This window comes from Ceratotherium simum, chromosome Y (genome assembly GCF_057802395.1).
Source record: "Ceratotherium simum simum isolate JZ-2026a chromosome Y, ASM5780239v1, whole genome shotgun sequence".
NCBI lineage: Eukaryota > Metazoa > Chordata > Mammalia > Perissodactyla > Rhinocerotidae > Ceratotherium > Ceratotherium simum.
The window spans coordinates 1,244,824-1,259,653 of NC_141941.1; positions in this window are offsets into that span (position 1 = coordinate 1,244,824).

The window sequence follows — 14,830 nt, forward strand, 5'->3', positions numbered from 1 at the left end:
CTGTTGAAGCATTTTATCAACTCAGAGGCAAGAAAGCAAAAAGAAAATGGAATACTTGTTGAAACAATATATCTTGGGTTGAATTGTGTCCTCCAAAAAGATATGTTCAGGTCCTCACGCTGGGACCTGTGAATGTAACCTTATTTGGAAATAGGGTCATACAGAGGTAATCCACTTAAGATGAGATCATTAGGGTGGGCCCTAAATGATCATATTGGTATGACAGGTGTCCTTATAAGAAGAGGAGAGACACAGACACAGAGGAGAAGCCACGTGGAGACGGAGGCTGAGATGGAGGAAGGTGGCCACCAGCCCAGGGACGCCTGGAGCCCCAGAAGCAGAAAGAGGCAGGAAGGACCCTCCCCTGGAGCCTGTGGAGGGAGCGCAGCCCTGCGGCCCCTTCATCTCAGACGTCTGGTCTCCAGGACTAGGGGAGGATGAAGTCCTGTGGTTTTAAGCCCACCAGTGTGGGGTCATTTGTTACGGCCGCCCCAGGACACTGACACACAAGGAAACTAAAGAACGGTGTATGCATTTCAAATTTTAAGTTTGAAAAAGCAGAAAAGAATCTTCGCTTCATTTTGCAATGTACGGTCTGTTTAAGAGAACGTCTTTCACCGAATGGAGACAGAGTGATTCGAGAAGATGTGCACACTTGCACACCTTTTAAAATTAGATCAAGCAGGAAGAAGGAATAATCAGGGCATCTTAATTGTCTGCTGAGGACTTCTCACAAATGAGAGCAACTCGTTCCAACATGTTCCCAGTAAAGCCGGAAATGAACTCCTGCAAAAAACGTGCTTGGGACAGAGGCAGGAGTGGTACCGGGTGGTCACAGCTGATGGGGTGCATCCAGCACGAGTCCATGGGGCCCACGTTCATGCTAAGAGTGATGGGTCCCTGCCCTCTGAGGTGCCCTGTGTGTCCTGTGGGAAGGGGGACCCTGTCACAGGCATTCATATATGCACAGGTAACTAGTTATGGACGAACCCCAGTTTTATTGGGTGAATAGTTTATCTTTTCTAACCCCTGCACTGATCTGGGGCAGGAAGGAGGGCTGGGGGGGTAGATGCCTCCATCCCCATCACAGGGTCAGAAGTGGTCAGAGGTGGTCCAGGGTGATTCTTCTGATGCTGGCCTCCAGCTGGTCTCTCATTCCCCATCCACATGGTGCGCACAGCCACTTGGCACTGTGTTCATCATCATCCTGTCTCCTCGCTGGCTGGGGACGGTGGAGAGGCAGTGAGGGGTCTCCATCAGTGATTCGGGGACAGGCATCCCATGAGATTGACTGGGGACCATGTCATCACTCCCACGGTCCTGTGCCTCCACCCACCACGGGAGCCAGGGGCCCACCCAGATAATCCAGGATCATCTCCCCAGCTCAGGACACTTAACTTGACCACATCTGCAAAGTTCTCTTTTGCCACCTAAGGTAACATGTTCACAGGTCCCGGGGAGTAGGAGGACATCTTTGGGGACATTAGTCTGTCTACCACACGGGGATCAGGACGTGGACATCTTTGGTGACATTCATCTGTCTACCACACGGGGATTAGGACGTGGACATCTTTGGGGACATTATTCTGTCTACCACACGGGGATCACAACGTGGATGTCTTTGGGGACATCGTTCTGTCTACCACACGGGGATTAGGACGTGGACATCTTTGGGGACATTGTTCAGCTGACCACAGGCAGTGCCCTCTCCCTGATGTGAGCCGTTCCTGAGATGATCGCCTTGCTTGTTGCTCTCCTGTCTCCTGCCCGCTCTGTCCCTCACTCTGAAATGGGACGGCCTGATGTTTGGGTATGTTGGGCCCATCCCTATGGCATCGCCAACACCCACATTTCCAGACCAGGGGGGCCCCCCCATGTCTATTATGGGTCCTTATGAAGAGCTTCGATCATCCCCCTGGGGTTGGAGTCAGGTCATCATGTCTGTAACTTTAGGTCAATTTCTGGCCATGGAGCTCCCTCAAAAGGGCCATTTTCCCACCACATTTGTAAAGGGAAACAGATTGATTACAACATCTGGGATAGCACACGGGTTTCCTTGTATTGTGGTAGAATCGTGTGAACACCTTGTTGCGATTTATGACCCCCAAAGACTCCGCAGTGTGAAGGTCCTCCTCTCTTGATGGGCCAGAATTCCTTCCCCCAGAGAATCCCACTGGAGGTGACCCCCCAAGCTAGCAAGTCTCACGGCGTTTAGGGAATCAAGACGTGCAACCTACGACTTCAAGGTGGGCTCGTTAAAAGAGCGTCATGCTATGGGTCCAGCCAGTCTGGTTAAAGCCGGAATCGTTCCTGGGTGCAGCCACGCCTGGGGAGGTGAGCAGGGGAGGGCCTGGAGTGCGGGGTGCTGCTGGCACCTGGTGGGTGGAGACCAGGGACGCTGCTCAGCACCCCACAGTGCACAGGACTCCCCACCACGGAGAATGGTCCAACCAGCCCCAGACGTCCACGGCGCCAAGGTCGAGAGACCCCGGGCAGCTTAAGACCTGGCCACGTTGGAGCTTCGCGGATGCTCATGGCTGTAATGATGAGGCAGGCTTCTAGGGAGGTGTTTGTCTCTTCAGAGTCCGCCTGAGCTGAGGGGTCTTGGAAGGACCTTCTTTAGAAGGTGCACAGAGAGAGGATGGTGCAAAACCAGCTCCTTGTCCCCAGCACTCGTCCAGCTCGGGGGCCAAGTCCTTTCAGGACGGCCCAGAGCCTTGGGGGGAGGGGAGTGATGCTCCTGTTGCCGTGGCGACGCATGGACTACTTGGAGCAGGGACGGGTTGCCTGTCTGCCAGTAGATGGCACCGTGGGGCAGCTTATGGAAGCCAGCTCCTCCGTCCCCACAAAGTCACCGACTGTGGGAGGGCGGGGCGACCCTGGATGGAGAAGCAGCGCCCCAAATTATGCCTTTACCCCCTGAAAATGTTAGGTCTCCTGAAAACAAGTGCAAAGCCCAAAAGTATCTGAGCATCATTTTCTCCCGTAAAGGGTGAATACAAATTAAGAAGAAGAGGCATATTTCTCCCGGCTGTAAATAAGGGAAGAGACCTCCTCCCACCACCCACTTCTTAGAGCTTTTACTTTAGCAGGTTTCCAAACGTATGTGAATCTGTTTAAACAAGCCTCAGCCAGTCCCACACCTCGGGCATGTGTCCTCCGGGGCCTGGGAGCATCTCTGAAATGTGATGCTCGGGGAAGAAAGGGCCCGTCTCCCCGTTACTTGGGAGACATGAGCCTCGATGGCTCCGGTATGGCTCACTCTCTCCCAGGGCCTTGGAGCAAGGGGAGAACAGTGGGCGGTGGAGACCTTTTCCATCAACTCCCCTCAATTAGATTGTTGTTTAGTTGAATGAGTTTTCAGCAGAGCATCTACTTAGGAATCTCTGCCAAGATCGGGGCTCATTCAAGGTGGGGGAAGGTTCTGTCCCACAGACGAGTGTGCTCAGAGCTTCTCAGATTGGGGCCGGGCCTCCACTTTCTCCTGTGTTCTCTGCAGGCTGCATTTGCTGCATTCTCCGCTTGCTCCGTCTGAGCACCCGTGTCCTATCTGCTGACCGAGAGACTTAATGAATGAGTCCGGAGAGGAGGAGTCCCTGGAAGGGGTCTCAGTGGGCAACAGCCCCATCTGGGGAACGCCGCCAGATAACAAGGTTGTTATTGCATCTCTAGTTTCACACACGGGGTCTTGGGCAGCGTCCCCAGTGCCACGACGCGGGAGCTACAGACACAGAAAGAGGGACGGGGGCTGGTCAGCCACACGGAAGCCAGGACTTCCCAGGACGGCACACTCTGCGCTTCTCTGATTTGTGGAAAACAATCCGATGCTCTGAGATGTTAAAAGCAATAAAAATGAGTGAAGCCCTGACACAGCTGCAACGTGGCTGGACCTTGAGGACACGATGCTCAGTGAGAGAACCAGACACAAAAGACCACATTGTATGTGATCCTATTTACGTGAAATGTCTGGAACAGGCAAACCCACAGACAGAAAGTGGATTATTGCTGCCAGGGGCTGGGGGAGGGGGATGGGAGTGACTGCTCACGGGGACGAGGTCTCCTTTTGGGGGAATGACAATGTGCTGGAAGTAGACAGAGGTGATGGTTGCACCATATTGTGAATGCACAAAATGCGTCTGAGTCGTGCAACTTAAAATGGTTGAATTTTGCGTTATGTGGATTTCGCTGCGATAACAACAGCAAACAGAGAAGGGACGATTTCTCGGGTCACCGAGCCCCGTATCTGGACCACAACCCTCCACCTGCCTCCATTCTCCTCAGCTTCAGGACCAGTCTTGCTGCTGGGGTGAACCTCGTCGCGTCCTTAATCCCGCTGGAACCCGGCAGCCGTGCTGCGCGCCGAGTCCCCATGTCTCTGCAGCAGCCTGGACGCAGGGATGGGCTCCTCTGAGTGTTTGCAAATCCCAAAGGAAATGGTCAAGCGGTAGCTCACACAGCGCCCTGGATGACGAGGGCCTCTGGAAAGACTCTGACCGGCCGGGCCGGCTCGGCAGAGGTAGGAAGGCTCCACGGCCGGTCTTCTGGGAGCCTGAGTCACAGGACAAGGACCAGCTGCTTATGAACGAATTCATCCTAGAACTGATTTAAACAATGCTTTCTTAGTGCACCCAAGACCGGGTTGGATGCTCAGAAAGTCCATTGTCAGAAGCCACGGGGAGGCAGGAATGTGAGCTCTCAGCACAGGGCAGACACGTGTCCTGGTCTGAACGGTCACTCCTGAGGGACCGGGTGTCCCCAAAGCATAGATGCTGGGGTCCAGTGTCTGGCACTCTGGGGCGCTCGCCGTCTGCTACGCTGCTCCCCCTTCCCAAGGCCGTGCCGTCCCCTTAGAATAAGCAGGATTAACCTCCACCTGGAGTGGCGCCGACAGATAACGAGATTACAGAGCTCCCCGGTCCTGGCGTGGGCTCGCCTGGGACCTGGTTACAACCAGGGAAACACCAGGCCGGCTCGTGTCTCACGGCGGGGCCTGCGTTCACAGCCAGGAGCTCCCCCGTCAAGAGGTTTTCTGCCCCCATGAAGAATTTGCGAGGTCACCGTGACGTGGAAGTCCCAGTCTGCTTTCCTGCACTTGGCAGGTGACGGCCTTTCTGGTCTCTGAAGATAGGTTGTTCTGGTTTTCTTAACTCAGTGGTGTGTGTGCGTGTGTGTGTGTTTGTGTGCATGTGTGTGTGTTTGTGTGCATGTATGGTAGTGTGCGTGTGTGTTTGGGTATGTCTTTTTATTTGCGTGTGTCTTTGTATATGTGTGTATTTGTGTATGCGTGTATTTGTGTATGCATGTGTCTTTGTATATGTGTATATTTGTGAATGCAGGTGTGTTTGTATATGTATTTGTGTATGCATGTGTGTTTGAATTTGTGTGTATTTGTGAATGCATGTGTTTGTATATGTGTTTATTTGTGAGTGCATGTGTTTGTATATGTGTGTATTTGTGAGTGCATGCATCTTTGTATATGTGTGTATATGTGTATGCATGCATGGTTGTGTATGTATGTATTTGTGTATACATGCGTGTTTGTATATTGTGTATTTGTGTATGCATGTGTGTTTGTATGTGTGTATTTGTGTTTTTTTTTTTTTGTGAGGAAAATCGGCCCTGAGCTAACATCTGCCAATCCTCCTCTTTTTGCTGAGGAAGACTGGCCCTGGGCTAACATCCATGCCCATCTTCCTCCACTTTACATGGGATGCTGCCACAGCATGGCTTGACAAGTGGTGCACCGGTGCACACCCGGGATCTGAACCGGCGAACCCTGGGCCACGGCAGTGGAGCGTGAGCACCCAACCACTTGCGCCACCGGGCTGCCCCTATGTGTGTATTTGTGAATGTGTGTGTGTTTGCATATTTGTGAATGCATATGTCTTTGTATATGTGTGTATTTGTGAATGCACGCGTGTTTGTATATGTATATTTGTGAATGCATGTGTCTTTGTATATGTGTGCATTTGTGTATGCATGTGTTTGTATATGTGTATGTACCTGTGTGTATGTGTGATTTTTTTGTGTATGGTGTTGTGTTGTTGCATGCATATTTGAGTATGTGTGTTCGTGTATGCATGTGCATTTGTACATGCAATTGTGTATGTGTGTGCACGTGTGCCTATGTGTGTGAGGACGTGTTGGTGCACGGACATGCATGCACGCGTGTGTTTGTGTAAGTATGTGTGTGTCTGTGTATATACTCCTGTGTTTGCATACGTGCACATGCGTGTATATGTGTGTGGGGGCACCTGCAGGTGCTCTCCGTCTGCTCCCAGGGAGTTGGTGGGCTCGAGCTGGGTGTGTCCAGCTCTCCCTGGATCCCTGACGTCTGTGTCCCCCCGGCTCTGCCCCCAGCCTGTGACCCTGACGTCTCGGGGTCCTCACAGCTCAGGGCCGTGCCAGGGTCAGCGGTCAGCTGTAACATGCGGCTCTCACTCTGAGAGCCAGAGATTGGCCGGCCCTGGAGTGCCCTGCCCGGGTGCCAGGAGCTGTGATGATACTTTGCGTGCCGGACCCATCATGTCGGGGACCCTGCCTCCCCAGAACCCTTTGTCAGGGGCCACTCTCCCTCCCTCCACCCCAGTGACAGACTGAAAGGATTCCGCAGAGCCCCCTCGAGGCCAGGAAGCCCCCACGCTGACCATGCCCTGACTGCCACGCCCGGTCCCTGGAGCTGAGCTCCCGGGGGACCATCGTCTTTCCAAAAGGGGTTCGTCATCCAGTGTGATTTCAGAAATGTGCACCTTCTCCTCCCAGAGGTTCATCATACGTATTAACAAAGAGTCATCCCTCCCCAAACTTCTTTGACAAGGAACCTTTTAATGCTTCATAATAACGACCAATAAAAACAACCTGAATCCATCCAGGCTGTGACTTCCTGGGTTTGCGTCAAGGAGGATCTGGCAGCCCAGCTCCGAGGGCCCTAGACTGCAGGACCACAGGTCGATGGTGCAGAAAAACGCCCGCAGGGTGTCAGAGACAAAACGGAGGATGAGGGATGGAAAATGAAATGAAATTAGAGAGTGCGTAACTTTTCTGGCTAGGGAGAATCAAGGCTTACGTTCTGATGTCGTTTTGTTGGTTTATTTTAATTGTGAGTTTGCAGGTGGCGTTTTCAAGTCTGATCTCGAGCAACTGTGTTTATAACGAGACGAGCTACTGACGAGTGAACGGAGTCGGATCTTTTTCGCCTTGCAAAATAGCGTATTCATCTTTGTCCCTCCCGAGCATATGGCCAGGGTTTTGTCCTGAGGGGGCAGCACGCGTCCCCCAGGGAAGCTGAATGGGGCCGTGTCTGACGTTTGAACTCGTAAGATGGTTGTTCTTATGGTGGGGTGTCCAGACAGGAAGCCTGAGCGCCCCAGTGAATTTGCTAGAAATGCAGATCATCAGGGTCCACCCAGACCCGCTGAATCTGAAACTCCATAGGTGGGGCTGACACGCTGTTTTCCAGAGCCCCCCAGGGGATTCTGATGCAGGTTCAAGCTGGAGGACCAGCCAGTATGGGGGTTACGGGCAAGAGGAGGGGGATGGGGGGAGTCCTGAGTCTCAGCCTTGGAGACGAGGTCCCTGGGATTGGGGCAGGGAGGGTGTCCTTAACATGTGCCAGACACCAAACCCCAAATACACCCAGGTCTCCTCGGTGGGGAGACCGGGAATGGGTGCCCAGTAGAGCCTGGGAGGATGTGTTTCCGTGTGCAGTGGTGTTGGGGACCTGTGCAGGACGCCATCACCGCGGAGCCCACGGTCGTCAAGGCGACTGCTATGAGTGACATCTAAGGAGCCCGCCTCCCATCCGATGGAGCCACTGAAGCATCGTGTCTTAGCAGGAAAATAAGGTAAGTGTTGGGGGTTGACGGCAGCCCCTCCCCTGGGTCCTGGGGCCACACTGAGCCCAGAATCCTCAAACCTCCTAATTGATCGCCTCTTTCCAGCACTTGGGGTAGATTACACTGCATTTAGAGCAGGTTTCTCAACCTCAGCACTACGGTCATTTGGTCAGACCCTTCCTTGTTGTGGGGCTGTCTTGTGCAATGCAGTGGGTTGAGCAGCATCCGTGGTCTCCGCTCACTAGATGCCGGGAACATCCTCACAATGTGACACCCAAAAAGATGTCCAAGTGTCCCCAGCTGGGGGCAAGCATCCCCAGTCGAGAGTCCCTGAATTAGAAAGACAGATACGTCAAAATCCTCGTACCTTAGAAGGGATGACAAATAAGTCCCACTTGCTACACAGTATTCATTTCTCTCCAACGTGAGCATCCTAAGGAATGACACCCAAACTTGAACACCCGTCTCAAGGGGTGTATTTTCTTCTCGGACGCCACGGACGTGGCTGAGAAGTCAACTCAACATTGGATGAAGACCTTCCGTCAATTCACAGGATGCATGATCTTCGTCTCCCGTTGCCGAATTCAAGGAGCGCGTTTGGACGTGAAGAATCCAGGAATCGGTCCCCGTTGGCCGAGAGCGACAGCCCCCCGGGAGCTTGTTAAAATTCCTTTCTTTGTCAGCGCACCTGGTGTGGATCCGTTATAGGAACACGGGAGCAGGAGGCTGTACGATTTTGAGGACAACCTTGGATCCCACCCTTATTTTCAGCTGTGGTCCTTTACTTCCTTTGCCTTCAAATATGTCCTCATCGGCGGAAATGGTTGTCTGCTTTCTGTGGGCTCGGAAGTCAGCGTTCCTTTAGAGGGATTTATGTCTAATTTAAAAATGAATGTCGACAAAGTGGGATTGGCTTACAGGGCATTTGGGTTTTACGAAGAGTTTGTGAAAATCATGATGTTACAGAAGCAAGGTCAGCCCAGGCAGACCCCTCAAACCCCTTCTGAGACAAGAAGATGATGAAGGAAAAATAAAATGCAAAGCATAGAAACATACAGAAAAATTTTTGGTTGGTTGTATTTCTTAGGATAAATCGCCGAGGATGGGTTTTTTTTAGGATAAATTGTATTGTGGGGACAGATGTGTGTAGAAAAAAAGTTGCTAAAAACCATCAGAGCCTGGCCACTTTGGTTAAAAAGAAAAACACTGTCTTTCGAAAGGTTGTCACAGCAAACTAAAACCTCTTCCGTTGTGTTTCTCTGACCATATAAACATCCGTGAATAAGCTGAACTGAACATTTTCCAGAGGAAATCTTTTCCGCTGTCAAGGTTATTTAAATTGCTCGTAGATGCTCTCCTTGGACACAGACGCTCTCCTGTTCCTGGACAAACTAGAACCTCTTGTGTGCAGGGGGCGAATGTGTAGATTCCCCCCACATCTCAACATTAATAACGTTTTGCCAGTCATGCCTGCTATGAATCACATTTCTTGCCTTTTTTTTTTTTTTTTCCTCTCCCGGAGAACTATCACGTCTATAGGAAAACCATGCAGAAATATATTCTTGAAGGGAACAGTAGCAAAGCACACCAAAAACACTGCTTTTTTTTACAAAGCTTTCTCGCCCAGCATCTCATGAGATCCCTGGGGGTGGGCGTGCACAAATGGACTTGTCGCGTGCGTGCAAATGCACGCAGGGACAAGCCCGTGGAGGATCTGAGTGTGTCCTGCTGCTAAATCCAGGCACTGTTGGTAAGGACCTCCCGGGAAGGGCTGTCTCCCACCCCCCTCGTCCCCTCATGCAGATACTGGGGATGAAAGTGCCCAGAAGATGCTTCACGGGGTCCAGATTCACTCGTGGCTCATCTCTGCCACTCTGTGCCCACTATGATTGACAGCTGCCTGTCTCCATAACTGTGTGGCTTCCAGGTGGGCTCAGCCAATAGGAGGCAGCAGCAGGAGGGAAGAGGGCGGGAAGAGAGAGGATTCAGGGTATTTCTCCCTCGACTCTCCCCCTGCTGCCAGGATTTGCCTGGGTTCTTCTCACTTAGCTGAACCTCTTGGAACAGCGTCCTGTCTTGCTCTCTGAGACCCGGGGTGGGTGTGTCGCTCTCCTATGGGGGTTTCAGCCGAGCCCACCCTGTTGGGGTGTCTCATCCATGCTCCCCAAGACTCTGACTCACCCAGGAAGGAATGAAACAGCCACTTAAATGCCAGGTTATCTGGTGGATGCTGTTTTGACATTATCAGAACTTCAAAGGGCCGTCATCAGCTAGACGGCATCTCGGTACAGTTTATTTTTTATTTTCTGATACGATTCCTTAGCTCAACAAATATAAAGTCGTGTTGCACGGATCTTTAAAAAATTATAAGTGATCATGGTGTTAATAGATGTAAGTGGCTAGAAGAATAGCTAGCCTTGGATAAGTAGAAACTCTAATTGCATAAAAAAATTGATCATTCATAGTAAAGCCATTCCCCAGATACCTGGCCCCCCACCCACATCATTAGGCTACCAGTAAAAGGAAACCTACTTTAATACAGGACATTTGGGGTTGGGAAAATGTCTGCTAAAATCTGTCATAAGCCACCTCACATGCATTAGGATGGTTACAATAAAAAAACCCCAGAAACTAACAAGAGTTGGTGAGGGTGTGGGGAAACGGGTACCTTTGTGCACTGGTGATGGGAATAGAAAATGGTGCAGCTGCTGTGGAAAACAGCAAGGAGGTTCCTCAAAAAATTAAACAGAGAATCCACCATATGATCCAGCAATTCCACGTCTGGGTGTACACTGAAAAGAATTGAAAGCAAGGTCTCAAAGAGATACTTGTACACCCATGTTCATAGCAGCGTTAATCACAGTAACCAAAAGGTGGAGGCAACCCAAGTGTCCATCAATGGATGAATGGATAAACAAAATGTGGTCCATCCATACAATGGAATACTATTCAGCCATGAAAAGGAAGGAAATTCTGACGCTCGCTACAACATAGAAAAATCTTGAGGACATGATGCTCGGTGAAATAAACCAGACACAACATGACAAATCCTATATGACTCTACTCATATGAGGTCCCTAGAGGATTCACAGAGACAGAAAGTAGATGGTGGGAGCCTGGAGCTGGGGAAGGGGATGGGGAGTTAGTGTTTAATGGGGACAGAGTTTCAGTTTGGGAAGATGAGTAAGTCCTGGAGAGGAATGGTGGCGATGGTTGCACACTATGTGAATGGACTTGATATTGCTGAACTGTGCACTTAAAAATGGTGAAAATATTAAATTTTGTGTTATGCATATTTTACCATAATTAAAACAAATCCGCTCTAAGGAACAGTAGGCAGGTTCCTCTCAGTGCAGACGCAGTGACCCAGGCAGGAGATGGAACTAGCTGGTGGGTAATCGAGGTAGGGAGAGATGTGAGAACGGGGGACCAATAGCTGTCACTTCCGGGCTGAGCAGAGTGACCACTCACTGGCCAGACGAGGTGTCTTTCGCCCTCCCCTGTGAGTGGAAGTTAGAGTTCCTGCTGCCTGATCCAGGAAAATGGCAGGAGGGTGGAAGCGTGGCATAGGGGTGGGCGAGCCCATGTGGCCTCCCTGAAGAGCTCAGCCCCTAAGAGAAGTGAAGGCAGGTGGGCCTGGCCCCAGCAGGTGACGTGGGCCGAGACCTGCGCAGGTGGGATGGCGGGGGCAGGGGCACAGAGGTGTCAATTACAGGAAGTCATTCCCCATCCCAGTGGATGTGACCAAGTGTGAACGAGCAGTTGTCACGATGGCCAGGAGGGGGCGCTCTGGCCTCATCGTCTCTGCCACCAGCTGGTGGACCAGCCGTCTCTCTAGAAATTAGCTGTGGAGGGAAGGCTTGGACTGTTTTTTTGTCAACAGATGTCGCCTTAATGAGACCTGCCCTTTTGGCAGCCAGCGTGGGTGCTAAGGATTTACAACCCAAATTAGCCAGGATGACACTTCCATTCTCCCCGGCCCTTGGCTTCCGTGTCCTGATCACGGAACCAACTGTTTATCTTGGATTCTCATGCGAGACGGCTTCCAGAGAATTCCTTAGGCAAAGTTGAGTCTGTGCCCATGGAAGCACAACACGGGGGGTCCGGCGGAGGATGGGAAAGGGAGTCGGGTCCTGGGTTCACTTTGGTTGTTGGAAAGCCGTCGCCTCTCTCTCGGCCCTGCTGCCTCTGTCTTGCGATGGAAAGATTTCCCATCACCATGGCGATGGGTGGGTCAGTGGTCCACTCCGACCAGTGGAATCCACCTCCGTGACGCAGAGTGATTCCATAACGTGGGCAGTGGGGGCCGGAAGGTGGACGTGTCATCGTCACGCACAGAACGAGGTCACCCTGTGGGGTACCCAATGGGACGAGACCCTAGTGGCTTTTCCAAGGATGCTGATGGTGCAATTTAGAGGTCTCAGCATCATCCGAGAGATGGGGCGGCTGGAATGGAAGCGCAGAGGGTGGGAGGCACCACGTAATACCCAGGCACAACTTGCTCTTGCACGCAGGGGTCACTAAACTGAGGACCCCGACCACAGAGCCCGTGTCAGGGACAGTGTCCTCTGGGGGTCCCAGGCTGACGGCAACACCTCTAGCCGTGAAGAGGAGCATTCGTTATGCATATTAATTCTCTCGCGGTGCCTTTGTGCAGGCAGAATTTCATGTCGCTCTGATGCAGTTATGGAAGAAAGATGCCAGGTGGAGGTGCCCGGGGGCACTAGCTGTCCCAGAGTTTCCAGGTCAGAATTGGCTCCCTGTCTACTCACGCTTGACGCACGATTTCTAATAATTAACCTGCTGTCTTATGTGGAGACTGAACCAGGGTATTAGCATGTGTGTTGCATATATATGTTTATATTGTATGTTTATGCATGATCATGCAATATATAACATCTGTTAGCACACGGTCATATACTATATAATTGACAGAGGTGTGTGTGTGTGTCTGTCTATATCTCTGCGTCTATATTTATGACCAGATGTGTGTGTCTGTGTCCATGTCCCGTCAAGGTGACTATATCTGTGTCTTCAACCACGACCACATAATTGTCTCTACATAATCTGAAAGCCATTGATCGAATGGAAAAGCCACAGAGGTTACAGGCAGAGCATCACCGAAGAGCCATGAAGAGCCGAGGAAACACACCCTGCCCTGTTGTGGGCTGCCTGGTTCCCACTTCTGTCCTCTGTTGACTGACCGCAGGCACCTCCGTGGGTTATGAGAGAAGGCAGCAGAATACCTCATTAAAATGGCACTTATTATTCTCATGTTTGGTGTCACTTTTTGGTAACTCCGTGGGCTGTCTTTAAATATTTGCAACCTATGTGCTCTAAAAAACATATTGAGATATACAGTCTCAGGAAACACTTTTCGCCCTTGGAATTATAGAATTATCTAATAATAATAATACTAGTAATAATAATAAAAGTGCTATCAGCCATGAGGCACGTGCTCTGTGTTGGCCGCTGTCTGGTGTTTTCTGTATTGTAATAGATTCATGATTTTCAACCTCCTCTGAGGGAGGCATCCTTATGCCCACTTTACAGATGGGGAAACTGAGGCAGAGAGCATCACTGATTTGCTGGGAGCGAGCAGCCGAGCTGAGCTCTGGTGGTGATGGTGGTGGGGTCTGGGGTCTGACCGTCGTATAACCATCAGATGTTGCCTGATTTTTATGTAGAAGAGGGATGAATGGCGTGCAGATTGTTTCAAGAGAAATGTCACATGTCTTGGTTTTTCCCAATCAAGATAGCCCGGGGGTCCGTGTCTGCATTTGAGGTTAGGTACAAAGAGGATAGCGGATGCTTTGTGGGGCGAGCATCCTATGGCCAGCATAGAGAATCCCATCTTTTATGTAACATCTACGGGACCCCACGTCATAATATCAAGCGTATATTCGAAGGAGATCAAAGGATATGGAGAGATTTAGCATTGAGGTTTCCATCCAGTTGATACAGTATCAGAAGGAGGGCTTGTCAAGAGATACAGTTTAACAATGTGGAAAATCGTGAGCCTTCAGAACGTGCTAGTGGAAACGTCTTTAAAAGCGTAGTTTTCCGGGAAGGATATGAATGTTGATGCTCCTCTGGAGAAAGGCATGGACATGAGGGGTCCCCATCTCAACCTTGAAAATCAGGCCAGCCTGTCTCATGGCTTGGGGGGGAAACTGAGTCCCCCACTGCGTCCAGGAGTGATGGCTGAGGAGAGAAAACCCCAGGAGCACGTGGCCTCGGTGCAGACTTGGAGAAGGCATTTCTGGCAGGGAACCGTCTGGCTGGGCAATGGGGCCAGGCACATGGGAGGGGGTGCCTGGCATTCCCCCACAGGCTGCCTGCCGCCTGTGCCCACGGTGGGGCCTGGCTGTAGCCTCAGGGGACAGGACATGGGGGGATGTCACGCCCAGTTCTGGTATAAAGTAGATAAGTAGATAAAGTTTGGCTACTTAATGAAAGAAACGAAACTCCCACTTTGGAACAAAGTATTTTTATCCTTTATAATTTAAAACAAAAATTGAGGATTATCAACACAAGTTAGGGAAAAGACACTAGATCAAAAAATTGCACCCCTTGGAGATTAACACCAACTGTAGTTTGTGTATTTCTTTACTAGGCACCAAATTAAAAATATAGAATGATTGTGTCTTTTCATTATTTTGTTATGGCCTTTTCCCAACTTCTGAAAGTTTTTCCTTAAACACATGATTTTTAATGGCTGTGTAAAGATATTTAATAATTTCCCTTGTGTAGGATGTTTAGGTTATTTCTGATTTTTCGCTAATATAAACAACCCACTGATGTCCTCACTCACTCATTCACTCATTCATTCATTCATTCACTCATCCGTCCATCCAACCAACCAGCGATTCATTTATCCATCCATCCATGCATCCATCCACCCATCGATCTACCCATCCATCCTTCCATCCATTCATCCATCCATCCATTAACCCATCCATCCGTCTACCCACCCACCCATCTATCCATCCAAG